General features: G+C 35.4%; 1 pseudogene; it reads left to right on the top strand.

Moving 5' to 3' along the window:
* The first annotated feature begins 5,805 nt into the window (after window positions 1-5,805).
* On the top strand, window positions 5,806-5,924 carry LOC120590019 (uncharacterized; annotated as a pseudogene).
* Window positions 5,925-12,034: the final 6,110 nt, after the last annotated feature.

Below are 12,034 nucleotides of genomic sequence, written 5' to 3'. Positions count from 1 at the left end.
TTATGCACTACACACAGCACAAAGATGTAAATGAGCAGGAGAGAAAATGTCACAAGGACAAAAAAGTCTGAATTAGGTTTTAGAAAAAAACGAAGTAGACACTTAGCAAAAATGTAACTTACTTTACGTTAGTCAAATGTTGAGAGCTTTGTTAACTCTAAATGGATCCCTGAAAACTATCACCCATTATACCCCAGGAACACGTCATATTTTTATTTGTTTGTAGTACAAAATGGCACACAAAGTTTGATTTATTTTAATATCTAAAGATCACATAAACCAATAAATGAACCAACAATGCAGTAGAAAAAATAAATAAAGGATAAATAAATATATGTGGCTTATAAATCAATGATTCTAAGTCTCATTCATAATTATAGTAATATACATTAAAACAGTCAATAATGATACATAATATTGTTTGATATATTTGATGATACGAAATTTGATTACATATTTTTCTGTTAACTTTTCTAACACATGAATTATCTCAGACACAAGCTCCCATTAGTACAAAGAAAGGTTATCTTTAAATAAACTAAACTCATTCATTCAGTCATTCTCTCCCTGATCGTCTCAGTTATTAGACAGAAAATAGCAGACTGCCCATGATAGCTCATGAAATGTAGGTACTTTCTAATATCTATCTAGAGTTGTAAGACTTTCACATGATACCACATCAAATTTCCTAGAGAACTAGAACTTTACCACTTTCTATCACCTTTGTTCACCTTTTCTCTCTCATTGTCTTCATCTTCCCCTTTTCTTCATATTTTTCTTAAAAAAAAAAAAAGCAAAAAAAAACCAACCTCTGTCTTTCTGCTTCTCTTTCTAAATCAAGGTTTCTCAGCCTCTGTGCTATTGGTATTTTCGTATTAGATGCTTTGTTGTGAGGTGGTGTGCTATCTTGAGCATTACAGGATGTTTAGCAGCATCTCTGGCTTCCACCCAGTAAATGCCAGGAGCACCAACACCCGTGCCCCAGTCATGACCATGACAAATGTTTTCGGACATTACCAAATGTCCCTTGGGGGCAAGATTTCTCCTCCTTGACAACCACTGTTCCAAATTCTCCTTAATATGGATTTGAAGTATATTTTCTTAATTTATTACATTTATTAAGTGAAATTTTATTAATCTACTTTAATTTAGAGAATGAAATTAAACATTTTGTCATTATTATAAAACCTAAATGAAATTATTTTTGCCTTTTTATATAACCGACAATACTTTTTCTATGGGTAGTTTACACTTTTTAGAATAAAAAAAGATTTCATATTCTTAGTCTGGATAAAACTGGACCAGCTGATTACAAAGTTCATATGGAAAAATAAGCCAAAACAGTCCCCGAAAACCTGACAAAGAAGAAAAATAAGTAGATTTAGCTCTGCTATATATTAAAATATTTTAATATTTATAATAATTAACTTTATGGAACTGGCACATGAAAGGATAGAGACTAATTAGGAAGACCAAAAATAGACTCACATACTTCTAAGAGTATAGTATAATTAAAAGTAGGATCTCAATCCTGGGAATTGTAAATTTAGCAAAAAGTAAATCTGAATTAATACTTTAAACTATAAATCATAATAAGTTCCAAATGAATAAAAAATGTGTTGTAAATGAAAAAAATAACCATTGAAATATAAGATGAATCCACTCTTTCTCAGGATCACACAAAAATAAAGAAAAACCTTTAAAAATTTCCTCTCGGCAGAAATACAATAAATAGATTTAAAAGGCATCCAGTTTACTGGGAATATTATGTTTCAACTTGTAACACAGATAAAGGGTTAATTTCACTAATAAAGATTTCCTAAAAATCAACAAGAAAAAGACCATCAACTTAATAGAAAAAAAGGGCAAGGATATAAAATAGATTGCAGAAAAGGAATGTGTGTCATTTTAAAAATGCAAAATTGTTCAACCTCACTCAAAATAAAAGAAAATGCAAATTAAATCACACTGAAATATCATCTTTTAATTATCTAACAAGCAAAGTTTAATAACACAATATATTGATGAGAGTGTAGGAAACTGGCATTCTTATACATTGCCAGTGGGAGTGCATATTTGTATAACTCAGTGAAAGAGGATTTAGCAATGACTATCAAAATTACAAATGTATATGCCCTTGATCCAGAAATTATACTTCTAAAAGTTTATTTCTACAGATATTCTTACATGTTTGCAAAATGATATATGTATAGATTATTTAAGATAGCATTTTTATAGCAATATAGTAAATCAACCTAAATATCCTTTAGTAGAATGATTTAATAAAAATAGGGAACAATGCTACACTGTTGTAAAAATAAAGGAACTCCTTATGTAGTGCTATGAAATGATTATCAATATATAATATACAATATATTCTGTGAAAAAAGCCAACTGAAGAACTCTATAGTTAGTATACTACTGTTTGTATAAAAGAGGGGAAATGTATATTTAGTATACACATTGCTTAAAATATATTTGAAAGGATACCCAAAAAACTAAAAATGTTAATTGTCACAAGGGATCGTAACTGGATGACCGGGCAACAGGACTGGGAGGAAGTCCTTTCATTATCTACTCTTTGATAGCTTATGAATTGTGAATATTGTGAATGTAATACCTAATGAAAATTAATGAATTAAAGTGTAGTTAAGTCAGGAATGATGGCTGTCCTGTCTTTTGTTGTTGCAATGAGCATTTTTATAAAACAATTATAAAATATTTATCACCATATATTTATATTCTTTTAGACACTTTTATTTAAAAATGACTCAAAACAAATTTTTGAAAAGTCTTTTATGAAAAGATGTCTCTTCCTTATAAATATATTCCTTTACTTACACAAAATGTTTCTTTTTTTCTTTATTACACCAGAAAATAAATGTATCAAGTTTCTATTCTCTGCTCAGATTCTACTTGAATAGAAAAGAATTACAAGATACATAGATGATAAATCCTGTAAGAATTCATTTACCAAACATTTATTACTAGATTACTAGAGTAAAATTCATTGATAGTACTTTTTTTACTTAAAAGTCTTCATTCGTTCTCCTTAAGCCTGAGAATAAAGTCCTTTTAAGTTGTCTTCTCCATTTCTCTGACTATTCTAACCTATTCTTGATAGGTGCTACTGTAGAACTTTCACCCTGGTTTTGTCCTATTATGCCATATTAAATCCAGGCCACACGTCCAGTCAAAGAAAAAGTGATATTCTTTTAGTCATTTCTAAGCTACTCTCTCCTGATGTTACATATATAAGTCATATTTTAGCTCTTTTTTTCTACTATCTTATAAGTCTATGTGTTAGAATTCAGGAATATATTTTTAGATAGTTTGGTGGAGTTTGGTGGTTTTCAGAAAGCAGAGTTAAGAGATTTCTCGTTGTTGTTGTTGTTGTTGTTGTTGTTGTTGTTTCCCCCTCCCAGTCAGGAAAGGAGCAAGGATCTTTAAAAAGCCCAGGAATGTATGACACAGAGATAAGTGGAATCTGATCATGGAGGACCATAGGACCCTGCAAGGACCTAAAGAGGATTCACATAATTGTTTTCTGAGGTTCCAGTGATACAATTTGGAGTAAAAAGAATGTGGTTGTAAGTCTGTCCTCCTAGAACCATGGGTAACCTGGGTAATTCTGGTAGCAGCCCTGTAGAGACACACAGGCTCACAAAGAAGGTTGTCTACACTGATCCCTACCTCTTTGAATACATATGTTTTCAGGCGTGTGGAGAAAATTCGGGATCGTTCAGTGGATTCTTCACTGAGAAAGAAGTCCAGATCCCAGTTTACAAGTGAGTATAGCCCTGTAATGTATCTCCCTCTCCCAGGCACCCCCGTATACCACCCTACACCTCATACCCCAGTGGACAGTGGCTAAGATCTATACAGCTCCAGTTCTCATATGTCATGAATTTTCTAGGGCATTCACAATTTCAAATACTATGTTCCCAATTCTGGACCATGAGACCTGAATTTTGGTTCTGGAAATATAGTTACAGTACACCTAGGCTATTGACCTTGGCCAATTCCTTAGTATTTCTGTCTTGAGAGTTCCCCCAAACAATAAGAATTTTGAGGAACAAACTGTTTCTAGATGCCTAGAGCCTAGTGCCTAGTGGAGGCAACAGAGTGATAAGCAAGCTTGAGTGTACTATGGGATAAAGGCTACAAGGCCAATGCCCTGCTCAGTCTGCAGTAGTCAGCTTTGCCCCTTCACCTGAATCCCCCTTGACCCTTTGGCCAGCAAAGTTCTCAGGAATTCCTAATGGACTCCAAAAGCCAGAATCCAAGGTGGGCATCATCAACCTCTCATCTCCTCTGCCTTCTAGAGAATATTACTGAGCAATCCTGTTCAAATGCCTTCAGAGGCCAGCTAGTACTGTAAATATGTAAAAAAGAACCTGATTTAAAGGGAGGGTCAGACTTATGGGGAAGAGGAAATTGCATGCAACATAAAGGTGTTCACATTCAAATTTAGCATTTTTAAAGTTGTACTTGCCCAACGAAATACAAGCTACCAGTTTCCAACTCCTGGTTTGACGGGTCTAGCATCAGAGAGAAGAAGAGATCTTGGTTGGAATTCTGCAGGCTTTAATGAATGCATTCCATGCCTAATTCTTGGTAACCAGCTTCTTCCAAGATGAAGCTATGTTTGTATCTTTGGCTAAATGCTGTTTCTTCTGCACATCTTTGTGTAACCTGAATCTCTCTGAGGTGACCCTCTTTCAAACTTTCCGAAACAGACTACTGCTGCTGATTAACTTTATTTTCTCTGTGTTCTAACATCACATAATAAATAGGCTACATTCCAGAGGAAAAAAAAAATTAAAACCCTGGTGTCTGGTTAATCTCAATCCTTTTCCGTCTCTGTTCCCCAGTGTTCAGACCCTTTGTGCTAATTAGCAGTGACAGATGAGTCACCCATCTTGCTGTCTCTCCAGGGGAAGAAAAAGCTTGCTTCTCTTATTGATCTGGGAGACCTTCAGGAGTCACCACATGCTCCTGGAAGCTTCTGTTAGAGGGAGGAAAGTTCAATTTGAAAAACCCGGTGCAGACAGAAGCTCAGTGTGGGCAGATGTCCAGCCGTCCCCAGCATCAGACAGCAGGGACAGATGGGACCTCCCACTGCTCAATGCTGATGGGATTTTCGGGCGTCCATCAAGGCAAGGTAAATGTCACAGACTCAGCAAGGGCAAGGTCTAGCTGTCCAAAGTTGGCAAGGTCATCAGCCCAGAAAGGGATCAAGCGGCTTAAAGCCAAGGAAGCCAATGGGTGGTAACAAGTCACCATGTAAAAAGTAGAAGTCAGTTAAAAAGGGATCAAGATGAGACACTTATGGGGACCAAAGAAGAATTCTGGGTGATGGAAGGTTTAGTGGAGTATGAGGCCTCTTACTAAATCCTTCTAAGACTGTTACTGGAATAGAACTCCTCTTTAAAATTTTTTGAAGGGTTTAATTAATGAGATAAAGCATCACATATAGAATCAGTTAATGAGATAAAGAATCACCTATAGATTCAGAAGCTTTTTAAATCTGCATCTAAAAAGGCTAGATCTCTTTTTCTGGCATGAATTGAAGTTCAAAAGGGAGATCAACATATAGAGAGAGTTTTGGCCACGCAAGATTCCAGTACTCAGTGAATTTTAGGTTCTGTGGTTGGAGATATTAACTTTCTTCCTGATGGAATCAAGATGGAATCTTGATATCTACGAGGACAGAGTTTAAACTCACAGGCACAGGCTCACTCTCAAAAGATAGAAATAAAATAAAATAGAGATTGGCCTGTCACAAAAAACTGCATTAGTGGTAGTTATGGCCATGCCGCCCTGAACAAGACCGATCCTGTCTGATCTCGGAAGCTAAGCAGGGTCGGGCCTGGTTACTACTTGGATGGTAGACCACCTAGGAAGACCAGGTGCTGTAAGTGTAAAAAATAAAAATAAGGGATTGTAAACTGACAAGGTTCTTGCAATCTGTGAGGTCAACCAAGGGTTGCCTCACCTAAAAAAAAAAAAAAAAAAAAAAAAAACTGCATTAGTTAGTGGTAGATGGGTATTTCTATGAGACAACATCCACGGTTTTCATTTGGGTTTACTTTTAGTCTTAAAGAAAAATATATTTGTTACACTATTGCAGAATGTGTCATATTTTATATAACCGAATTAATTTAGATGAGACTTTTATCACATTTCTAATCATTACAAATCAGTTGTTTTTTCTTCTCAGATATCTGGACATTATGTTGAACGCTGGCAAAAACGGTGTGGTAAAAACAATGTTTATACTCAGATATAATAATTTTTATTACATTCTCTCCAGGAATCTCTTATTCTAAAATGGATAATAAGTAAAATTATGATATCAGTAACAGCGGGATTTTACTACATGCCAGTCACCATTCTAGGCATTTTACGTATATTATCTCACCTAATTCTCTTAACAATCCTAAGAAGTAGGTGGCTATCATATCTCTCATTTTACTGAGAAGAGAACTAAGGCACAAAGAGGTGGCTGAGCTATTACACTAAAGGGATTTCTAAGAGATTGCTTAGAGCTCATAGACAAAAGTCAGCACTGAAAGCTTGTTCTGATTTAACTTCCTTCAAAGGCATCCGATTACCAGTCAACTGTATTACTCCCTGTGTTGTATTATCATCATTCCTGCCCATATAAGTTTTGGGAACTAACTAGATCTGTTTGTCTCTTGAAGTTTGAGTTCATAGACAATTATTTATAACTGTGCATTATAATGCTTCTCTTCAGATTAATGCCCAAAGCATCACTTCAAGAATGTGTTAAAAAATCATATTTCTAGGCTCCACTTCTCAGCGAATCTGATTAGAAGAGAAAGCAAGAAACCTGGGCTTAATATGCCCTCTGTGTGAGTCTGATGTGCAGCCACAGTTGAGAAGCACTTGATTTTGAACAGTGGGCAAGCTCTACACTTTTTTGATCAAGCACTCCTCACCAGTAAAAGTATTTTGAGTCTGGATAGCTACTATTTGTATATGTATTTATTTGTAAATAACATACATGTATTATTTTGCCTACATATTATATATTATAAAACAAATGCAAAGATAAAAGTCAGGAAAGGTAAGAATGAAAAAAATAATATTTTTAAGTATCTGTTTTACATATTAAATAAAATTCCCATTAAAACTCTAATTAACATCTGAGACTGAATTTGCCTCATTATTTGAGCAAATTTTGGTTTAACACTCTATTATAAAGAGATTTTTCAGACCTGGTTCTAAGTTTAGTTTATTTTTGACACTCAGTTTTAATGGTTGTCATTAGAGAAAAAAGAATTTTGCAAAACCTCCAAATGGAAGAAGTACATCATTGGCAGTACACATTCTTTTTTCACTACCATCTGCTAATTAAACAATAATTTTTGATGAAATGTGGCTACTAATTTCCATAGTCCCTAATGTAAGCCAGTAGCTCTTTCAAACCAATTGGAAGATACGTTGTGTTTTAATAACTTGCAGGCTTAAAAAGCACTAAAACTTTTTATATGAAACAATTTTGTGTATTGGTTTTTCATTTATTAGGATCAAATGGGGCTACCAAATATTCTTCATTAGATATAATGAAATTTTCTAAAGTATCTGATAGGATGTTACATAATGTTAAACAATGCTGAAAAATTATCTTTGTATTATGGAGACATATACATTTATATGATCTGTGTATATATATAAACTATATATATTTATAATTTTATATATTTAATACTCTATTCTGTCACATATATTTATACTAATATATATTTACATATGCATGTGCATACAAGTATAAATATATACGCACATACATATATGTTAATATACATATATTTACATATAATATAGATAAATATATACACGTATATTTCCACACATTACATATGTATGAACACTATATATAAATGTAAATATGTACATATGTATAGTTAGGGTGACATTCATCATAATGATAGTAGATATAAATGCACATTTCTAGTAGACTTTTTAACATTTAAAATATTTGTGCCAGATGTGATTAGGTTGGCATTGTTATTACTTCCCAATGTATCTGCAAAAGGCTCAAGCTAGAAGTGTAGTTATGCCATTTTCTTGTCATTTACCCATGTCTGCATTATTACTATAACCTTCAAACAGAAATTGCTTTGCAGGAAACTTTTAATACGATGTGCACATTTTGTTAGAGTTAGTTTAGCTAAAACTCTGCACTGAATCCAACACATGTCAATTTCTGTGTCTCAATATGTTGAAAACACAAGAAAACATGGAACCCCACTGTCAACTGCTCCATGGCATGGACCTTCTGGTCTTTCTTCGCAGCACCTCCCATACTGTGACTCAACTCTGCTCAACATATGACAAATGAGGGGACCAGTCAGCCTATTATGCAATACTAGTAAAGCTGGATTTCTTTCTTATCTCTCCAGGTCTATGGATTTAGAAGTTTGAAGGAATCTACCTAAGCACGCAATGGCTTTTTAAACTTAAAAACAATCTAAGATCCTTTTGAGAAACTTCCCAGAAAAATTCCCTTACCTCCAATATCTGCACTGAGAGCAGTTGGTCATTGAAATCCTGAAGCCTCGGATTGAGAACCCCTTTTCCAAAGACATTTTATGTTCTCATGAAGGAATTTGGTTTAGTTAGAGAAGCATTAGGATTTATCCACAGATTTTTTTTTTTTTAAAGATATAAACTTTAGTACTCAGATTTCTCAAACCAGGTCACTTCTTTTGTGGTCTCTTGTGTCAGTGGTAGACACTGTGGAAAGTCATTTCTCATCCTCACCTGAATTCTTTTGAACATCTTAAAGATCTCCTTCAGGATGTCCCCCAAAACAAGTAATATGTTATATTAGGACTTTCCTAACCAGAAAAACAGAGTTAGTATTTTAATTCTCTATTCTCTAAATAGTGCGTAGAAGACAATGCAGTTTCCTTCTGCCACGAGTTAAATCATTATTTGCTCTGATGAAGTCAACAGGATATAAACCACAATTTGATGGCAGAGCAAAGTGTTGGTTTCTGTTCTGGTCTCCCTTCCTTTCCCAGTCCATGTGGTCAGCATTTCCATACTGATATCCTCCACTGATATCCATGTTTCCTTAACCTTCAATCAATCTGAACCTCTCCCCCAATTCAACATATTATTTCAAATTTCTGCAATTTAAGTTCATTCTTGTATTAACTTCAAAGTCTTAATAGTATAGAATTTATTAAAAAATTTTTTTACCATGTCTTCTTTGAGCAGCTTGTCCTAGCTGCCTTGCTTTCTCCTGGGGCATCATACAGCAGAGAGAATTGAGAACATGGAATTTGGAGTCAGAAAAAGTAGAGATCAAATTCAAAATCAGCAACTGAATGTCTTTGTGGCTTTGAGTTAGACACTTATCCCTTCTGATCTCAGTTTCCTTATCTCTACAATGGGAACAGGGATACTTGCTGTTTCTGGCAGTCATGAGGATTAGACCTTTTCTTTTTTTAATTTAAAAAGTGAATATCTTTTAGTTTGTAAAAAACATACTTGGCCCTACCGTTTTCTTTTCTTTCTTTCTTCCCATCCTTTCTTCCTTTTTTCTCCATAATGTTCTTTTTTCTTTCTTTTTTTTTTTATGGTTTCTACTTTTATAACTCAGAATTTATACAACTCAGAACATTTGTTTTAAAATCTCCTTCAGATTGTTCTATTACCTCCAATTCTTGGGGTGTAAATTCTCTCATTTTTTTTGATAGCTGAATACTGTCCCATTTGATGGATTGTTTTTGGCGTGGTTCTTAATTTTTGACTTTAAGTTTCTCTTCATAGCAAAATGTTTACTAAGGGTGTTCCACATGGCCTAGATTGTAGAAATACCTAAGTGCCTTGTTTTTAAAAAATCAACCTCTACTCTGTTCAAGGATACTGTTCAGTAGTTGTCACTTCCCTCCCCTGCAATCCAAGTTTTTCCTCCCTACTGGATCATTCCAATTAACTTACAGACATGCTGTAATAGCCCCTAATTTGTCTTATTTGGATATTTCCCCTTATAGCAAAACTTCTTGAAGTCTATATTTGTTGCTCCAATTCTCCCATTCTCTATTCGACTCTCTCCTTTCATACTTTTGCTACTCCCAACTACTCTCATCAAAGTCACCAGTGATTCCCCTGTTGCTAAAACCAATGGTCAATTCTCAATCCTCATCATACATTTGGTCACTAGCATTTGATCCAGTTGATTATGCCTTCCTTCTTTTTCTTTGAACATTTTATGTACTTGGTTTCCAGGACATCCCTCTCTCTCTGTTTTCTTCCTGTCTCAGTGGCTCCTCAATCTCTTTCTCCTTTGGTGGACCCTCCTTCTTTCCCTGCCCTTATATGCTGGTGTGTCCTACGGCTCACCCTTCATACCTCTTCCCTTTATTTTTACTCATTATCTCAGGGCTTCGGCATTTATTATTTTCTCTGCCTGGAAAGCTCCCCCAGATATCCTCAAGCTTTGCTCCTTCACTCCAAGTCTCAGTTCAGGGGTTTATCAGTTGCCCCTTCCCTGACCATCCTATATAAATTACACTTCATCTCTAATACTACCTATTCCACCTTACCTTCATTTAATTTTCTCCACAGCACTTATCCTAACCCAACATACTTATTATTACTCATGTACTTATTTGTTGTCCAGCTTTTTCACAAAATATAAGTCTGTGAGGGCAGCAAGTTTATCAGTTTGGTTCAATGTTGTATACCCAGCTATTGGAACAATACTGGCATGGAAGAGGAAACTGATAAATATTTATTGAATAAGTAAGTGAATAAAAAAGATGGAAATACAAGACACATTTCTATTTTTTACTGAGCTGAAGTAGGTGTTGCTCAACTTATAAAACTTCTTTTTTGTTGTTCGGTGTGTTCAAAAAGAGGAAAGTTTCATGCTTCATTTCAAGTTACCAGTTTATAAAGAAATTATTAAACTGTCAAGTGTTACTTCCATATCAAGAACCATCTACAGGTGTTAGAGTTCTCAACCTGAGGTTCATGGGTTCCATGGATGGGCTTCAGGGCTCTGTGAACTCGCTGAATTTGTGTGAAAAATTTTCTATATAGGTGTTTATGTGCATCTTCCTTGGGAAAATATTTATAGCTTCCATCAGGTTCACAAAGGAGTCTGTGGCCCAATTAGAGCTTTCAAATTACTGTAATCTTCCTTGGATATTGATCAGCCCAAAGCTAACATGTTGAAGATCAAAATCAATCACCTTCCTTCAAAACCATCTCCTCTCTTGACTTGCTTAGAAGCAAAGCACTTTGGTGTTGGAAGTAACACCCATTCAGGTGTCCCTCTAAATGTTCTTGATAAATTGTTCCCCATGCTCTACTCAGGTATTCATAAAGCAACATTGCAATACAAATCAACTTTAGAAACTTCCACCTGGGCTAAGCTGAACAGTAATTTTCACACAGTGAATATCTTTCAGGCCCTAGGATCTAGAGAATGTGTTGAATCCCTTTTCTGCTGGTCATTTTTCAGATATGTGAAGATATCCTGATCCACACCTTCCTCCTCTCCTCTCCTCAAAGCCTTATTTCTCCAGAGGAGATAGCTCCAGTTCCCGCTAACATTGGGACAGGGCACTTCACCATACTGACAACTCCTTTTCTGAATGCTCTCCAGTTTGCCAATTGCCCAAGATCGAATACACATATAACACACACATAACTGCAACCGCTAAAATTTGGACATGATACTTCTATTAACGCAGCTTGGTATCACCAATGACTGTGGCTGAGTGCAGGATGGCCTGGAAATGGGCAAGGTTAGAAGCTCAGAAACTGGTGAGGAGGCGGCAGCCGTTCTCCTTATCTCGCTTAGAAATGTGGAAAGAAGGTAGGGGTACAGAATGGAGAGAGGGAGAGGTGTCTGAGAGATAAGGAGGTAAAATCACGGGACCTGGTGACTGTTCGCCTGTAGAAAAGGGAAGGAGAGGAAACGGAGGAGGCAAGGATGACATCCGTGTTGGAGTGAGTATAAGGGGGTACTGGGGATGAAGACGGA

Source organism: Pteropus medius, unplaced genomic scaffold, assembly GCF_902729225.1.
Source record: "Pteropus medius unplaced genomic scaffold, Ma_sr-lr_union100, whole genome shotgun sequence".
In the NCBI taxonomy this organism is placed as follows: domain Eukaryota; kingdom Metazoa; phylum Chordata; class Mammalia; order Chiroptera; family Pteropodidae; genus Pteropus; species Pteropus medius.
The sequence above is the reverse complement of the archived record's forward strand: the minus strand, read 5'-3'. Positions and strand labels throughout refer to the sequence as shown.